Raw genomic sequence first — 6,000 nt, 5'->3', positions numbered from 1 at the left:
TCCCTGTATTGGATCTAGCTTTGGATTGTACATGATCCTGAGCTGTTGAAAGACGGTCAAGGTAAGCAGCGCTGGAATCATGTCAGAGATCGGACACGTTAGAGACACACGGGTCACCAGCAGTGGCTCAGACCAGGATGAGAAGCAGCCGAAACCACAGCCAAGGAAAAGTGTGAAGAAGAACGCAGGATGGGGACACATTGCTATGTTGGACAAAATAGAGGACTTCTTTTAGATCTGTGACAGCGAGGGAAAAGGCTTCATCACACGCACTGATATGAGGGTAAAGTAGGGGTCCTTAACTCTACAGGTCCTTCACCACAATATTTTTATGCTTTCATGATTATTTATTTATTTATCTTTACATCTGCCATGGTTTTGGAATAATTCAGCTCTGTATTCAAATTATGTTTTTTTTTTTTTTTAGCTTTGTATGGCCATCAAAGTTTTTTTTATTTTTTTTATTAAAATGCTTAGGGTGCATATGTTGCTGTTACAGTTCAGGCAAAGAAAGAGGATTAGAGAACCTAAATTGTAGCAGTCTTACTTTTATTTACAAAAATGAAAACAAAGATAATCCAAAACACTGGAATTGTAGGAATAGATAAACGTAACAGTTTCTGCTTTTACTCAAAGACAACACAGGACAATTGAACTGCAACAATCTGAGAGCTTAAATGCACAGGCTAAATGAGGAACCAAACAAGACACAGGTGAACATAATCAATTAATCAATGAGTAACCATAGTAACAAAGGACAAGCAAACAGGAAACACAGGAAGGAAACACAACATAAGAGTCCACAAACAGAACATTTTTTAGGACTATTTAAATTATTTGTTATTTATAATGTTCTATTAGTACAGAATAGGCAAATCAATATATCTAGATGGCAGAAAATAGTGTTAATGATGTCATTTTTCCATCTGTTTCTTGAGTATTTAATCATATACCATCATTCTCTCTATCTTAGAGGCTACATAAAGAATTGCCACTCACTGCTGAGGAACTCGAGAACGTTTCTGACTCACTATATCTTGACAAAAATGGATACCTGACCATAGGAGAGTTTTCCTCTGGATTCAGTGAGTTTATGATCATCTCCTTCCAGTCAAGAGGATCTATTTAAAAATATTTTGTTATTTGGTACATATTTACTGCACAGCAAATGACACTTTTACAAGGTGTATCTGTAACTGTTCCCCAGCCACAAGTAAGAAAATCTGACCAAAAGAGCAAAGCACTTACTAAACAATACCATGAAAATATTGTGTATTTTAGATATACTTACCATGGTACATAAATAGCCTATGGTACAATCATTCAGACTATGGTATAGGCTATAGTTACTATTAGCTATTGTCATTACTGGTACTGCAGTAGACTACTTTTTAACTTTATTTATTTATTATCCATCAGTTACATATTCTGCAGAGGGCCTTTAAACATTTTTTAATGACCTGATTTTAAATTACCATAATTTCTATTAGATTATACACAACCTGCAATACCATCTCTTTTGTCATTATTGGAACAAAAAAAAAAATCTTTACCTGTACAGGATTACCATGTATTGGCTTCGGCACCAGGGAACCGTAATCGGATATATATATATATATATATATATATATATATGTGTGTGTGTGTGTGTGTGTGTGTATATAATAATCAGATTTATATATATCGGATTTAAAATAAACAATGAAAACTTAAATACTGTAATTATTTAGATGAATTGTTTTAGATTTTGACAGAACCATTAAGTTGCTGTATTGCATAATTCATCCACATGATGGCAGTACATAAGCATTTTTTATAGTTTTTCTGAATTGCTAAAACACATTTCTTGAAACCATCACTCACTTTCTCAAAACCTTAAACACAAAACCAAGTTTTCAAACCACATTCACAGAACCTCTGACTCTTCTGGCTAAATCAAACAATTGCCTCAAAACCATTTTATCTGTTCTCAAACTCAAACAATGCTCTCAGATCACACACACAGCGAGTCAAAATTATAAACACTACAGATCATTCATTACACACTACATAAAAAAAATGGAGAACACAGAATCCAAAGCATGCAGTTACAGAAAAAAAGTATATTGTAACAAAGTAAATAAATTTTGCAATTACGTAAAAAAGTATATAATGACAACTTACTGGAGTCTTTACTGTAGGCCTATCGAATGTCTGTATATTCACCACTTGCATACTGTGAAAATACAGTGACCCAACTGCAAAAGCCAAAAAGGTTACAGTAAAAAACTCTAAATGAAAAGCATGTTACAGTAAAGTACACTCAGAAGAGTTGTGCAAATGCAAAATCAAGGTCAGCGAGAGAGATTTTATTCTGCTTCAGCATCATGTCTTCATGTTGGTCCGGCCGGAGGAGTTTCTCCACATCTCAGACAATGTCATCTCTGCAGGCGAAGGGAAAAACCCTAAAGAAGATCCAGCCTTGACAACATTCTCCACACCTTGCTCTTCCTCGTCCTCATCCTGCTTGTTCACCTCCTCTTCCTCGTCCTCATCCTTCTCTCCCTCTTATATTGTTTCCATCCATTGTTGGTATCAACATTCAGTGCAACATTTTGAGTAAATTTTGGGACTCTGAACTGCCTTGTATTATGTACAGTTGGTTTGGTCTCATCATTAGAAATAAGTGTGAACAATTTTGAGTCGTTGTGTGTAAACGATGACAACTGTGTTGCAGTTGTGTTTAACTTTCGCCTACCTGTGTTTAGGGAGTGAAAATGTGTTTAGAGTTTTGAAAAAAGAGTGCATGAGATTTGCAAACAGTGTTTTAACTACCTGAAATTGTTTAATGTTTTACAGAAAGAGTGATTTATTCCATTGGTTTAGACTATTGAGAATTTGGTTCAGAGAATGGGGTTTAGTGTTTTAGCAATTCAGAAAAACTGTAATACATATATTCATATATATTTGTTTTATTTTTATTGATATAAAACAATAGGCGAAAATCCAATACAACTAAAATGTCATAAAAGCAGAAAGCAAAGATTCATTACAGAACATTTTCAAGTAACATCAAACCTGAGATTTCACACAGAAATATCACTCTTGACTCTTGAATGTTCAGATGTCTTGAACCGAGGCAGTGGGTGTGGCCATTCAGTCATACGGCCCCTCCCCCTTTGATTGACTCCTCCCCCACATCATCATAATCTGTTATTAAAAACAAAATCTTAAATTATTTAACATTATTCCTTAATTAAAAAGTTAAATGTCAGTCTATAAACATGGAAAAATATAATAAAAATAAAGTGTTAGAATATACTGAGAACAGAAGTGTTACAATAACTTACCAATCTACAGTGACACTCATCACATCATCATACTCCTCCTGAACTCCCTCTGATCAACATTAATAATATAAAAATGTCACACTAGTTCATAAAACACTTTCTCATTTAATGGATAATTTCCCCTTTGATTACACGGAAATCGTGTAATACTCATGCAAACGTATGTAAAGGGTGATATGTAGTGCAACTCACCTTGAGCGCTCTGTCTAATAATGATGACATCATCATAATCCTCTGGTGCATCCACTACACATGTAAATAGAAGCCAAAATATATAACTTTAAGACTTTCAGTAACAAGCTTGATTAGATGAATATTGTGTAAAATATTGTTAAAATAGTAAAAACACCTTTTTTAATAGAATTCTGTCCATTGGTGATGACATCATCATAGCTCTCAGGTGTGTCTTCTACAAAGTTAACAATATTACATTTAAAACACACTTTTCTTCAAAATACTTTAATATTGTTATTTAAAACTATATAGAATAACAGAACGACACCTGACTCACAATCTGGTTTCAGTCCAACAGTGATGACATCATCATAGTATCCCGGTGTGATTTCCTTCATCTCTTCTGCATCAACACAGAATATGTTTGGATACAAAAGCCAAAATATGTTCTTGTTGCAGGTCATGAGACCATTAAGTTATTAATCATCTGGTAATAAATCATGTGATCAATAAAAAAGGTCACTGACCTTTCAGGCCACTGTTGTTGGTGACATCATCATAATATACAGTCTTGAACTCTTTTGCTAAAAATGAGAAAATAATGTTAATATATAGACAAACAGCAGTGTTTAAATAGTATTTAAAGAGTTATTGGTCAAATATTTAATAGAATTTGTTAATTACGTTTATTTATTTAGCTTGAATTCAATGAAAAATTATTTTGAGTGGAATGAATATGCGCTTCTGCTGTCTAACCTGAGAGAAGCTCATCAGCATCTTCATACCCAGAATGCAGTTCTTCAGAGACGAGATTTCCTGTTAAAGGAGAAAAAAACAGTCAGGAACATGTTCATCGTCACAAACAGACTGAATCCTCATTTCCATTGGATCATAAAAAATCATATTAAAAAACAACAACAACAAAAAAAACATTAGCGGTAGAAATCCCATGTTTGTTTGTTTTTCTGTTAGGCCTATTAGCAAACACACATGTATCCTCACATGAACCCATTCTTCACTGCCTTACAGAAATACACACAGGAAGAAACAAATACACACACGTGCGTGCGTACAAACATATGAACCACTCCTTATTACCCTCTAAAAACACATACAGGAAGAAACACACACACACACACACTTTATATATATAGTGTAAGAATTTTTAAGGCTATAAGGAGTTGGGACAAAACAATTATGTATATATATAAAATTCTCACCATTAACTATGACTTTTGCCTCAATAAACTCCTAATTACTGCTTATTAATAGTTAGTAAGGTAGTTGTTAATTTAGGTATTAGGGAAAAAACACCTTTTCCAGGACCATAGGTCTGTCCACTGGTAATGACATCATCATAGCCCTCTGGTGTGTCATCTACAAATTTAACATGAAATCAATGCCATCAAGCTCAAAACAAACTTAAATGTATATATTAATATGTAGACTGTAGAATAACAGAGAACTACAACTACAGTACAGAAGTGAACCAGCACCTGTCTCACGATCTGGTTTTGGTACATCAATGATAATTTCCTCATAGTATCCGGATGTGTTTGCATTCCCCCTCTCTTCCACATCAGAACAAAATATATATATATATATAAAAAAAAAAAAAGATTTCATGATTTTAATCATCTGGTAATAAAATTACCAGTTTACAAAGCCAATGTCATATTATGTTATGCTATTCAAAACAAACATCAGACTCAATTATATACAGTAGGGCTAAGCATTGTATATTGGGGTGCACATTTACAGGTCATACATTTCCTGGAATTTGTGAATTTCACTATACATTTAAAAAAAAAAAAATTACAGTTTGTAAATCACCTCTAACCTGAGAGAAGCGAATCAACATCTTCATACCCAGAATTCAGTTCTTCAGAGATGAGACTCCCTCCTGTTAAAGGAGAGCAGAACAGAAACAGACTGAATCCTCAAATACTTTGGGTCATAAAGCTCTGTGTTAGTGAGAGCACGAAAATACTTTCTTGTCTTGGGGGGGGTTTGGTTGGTGATGGGGGGGGGTCATCTTTTATCATCTTATTTATTTTGACATACATCTGCAGTTCTGTTGTTTTTTGTGGATTGATACATAATTAAAATTAATTAGATGTGAATGAGAGAAAAATATTTAATTCTACAGTGGATCAGATCTGTATCACTGATGTCTCTTGCTAATTAATGATGAAGATGCATAATTAATACTGAAGGAAGTAGCTCACGTTACTAACAGAACTTTAACACAGATGACTGAGGTTTTTGCTTGATGGCATTTCTTTTCTCAGCAAGGTTTTCACAATGATCTAAACACATAAATTAGTTGCATTCCAATTAATCGAATATGCCCTGCGAAGTGGACTTCATGGGGTATTACTCTTGTAATGGGGCTCTACTGGTTATGAAAATTTGTCAACAATATGGGGTGTCTAGTTAGGACACGGAAGGCAGGGATAGTCGTTGAATGGTTTTAATAAATATACTTCTAAAATAC

The 6,000-nt window shown here is 34.0% G+C and overlaps 1 long non-coding RNA gene across 1 annotated transcript; it reads right to left on the bottom strand.

Annotated features, from left to right (window-relative positions):
* Positions 1-1,745: 1,745 nt before the first annotated feature.
* LOC311080750 lies at positions 1,746-3,577 on the bottom strand. Its single transcript, XR_014605707.1, has 3 exons — positions 3,522-3,577; positions 3,330-3,378; positions 1,746-3,189 (listed from the first exon to the last, which is right to left on the bottom strand). It is a non-coding gene; the product is annotated as an uncharacterized lncRNA (long non-coding RNA).
* Between the last annotated feature and the right edge of the window lie 2,423 nt (positions 3,578-6,000).

The sequence above is a fragment of the Abramis brama genome (genome assembly GCF_963993115.1).
Source record: "Abramis brama genome assembly, chromosome: 4".
Lineage (NCBI taxonomy): Eukaryota > Metazoa > Chordata > Actinopteri > Cypriniformes > Leuciscidae > Abramis > Abramis brama.
The sequence above is the reverse complement of the archived record's forward strand: the minus strand, read 5'-3'. Positions and strand labels throughout refer to the sequence as shown.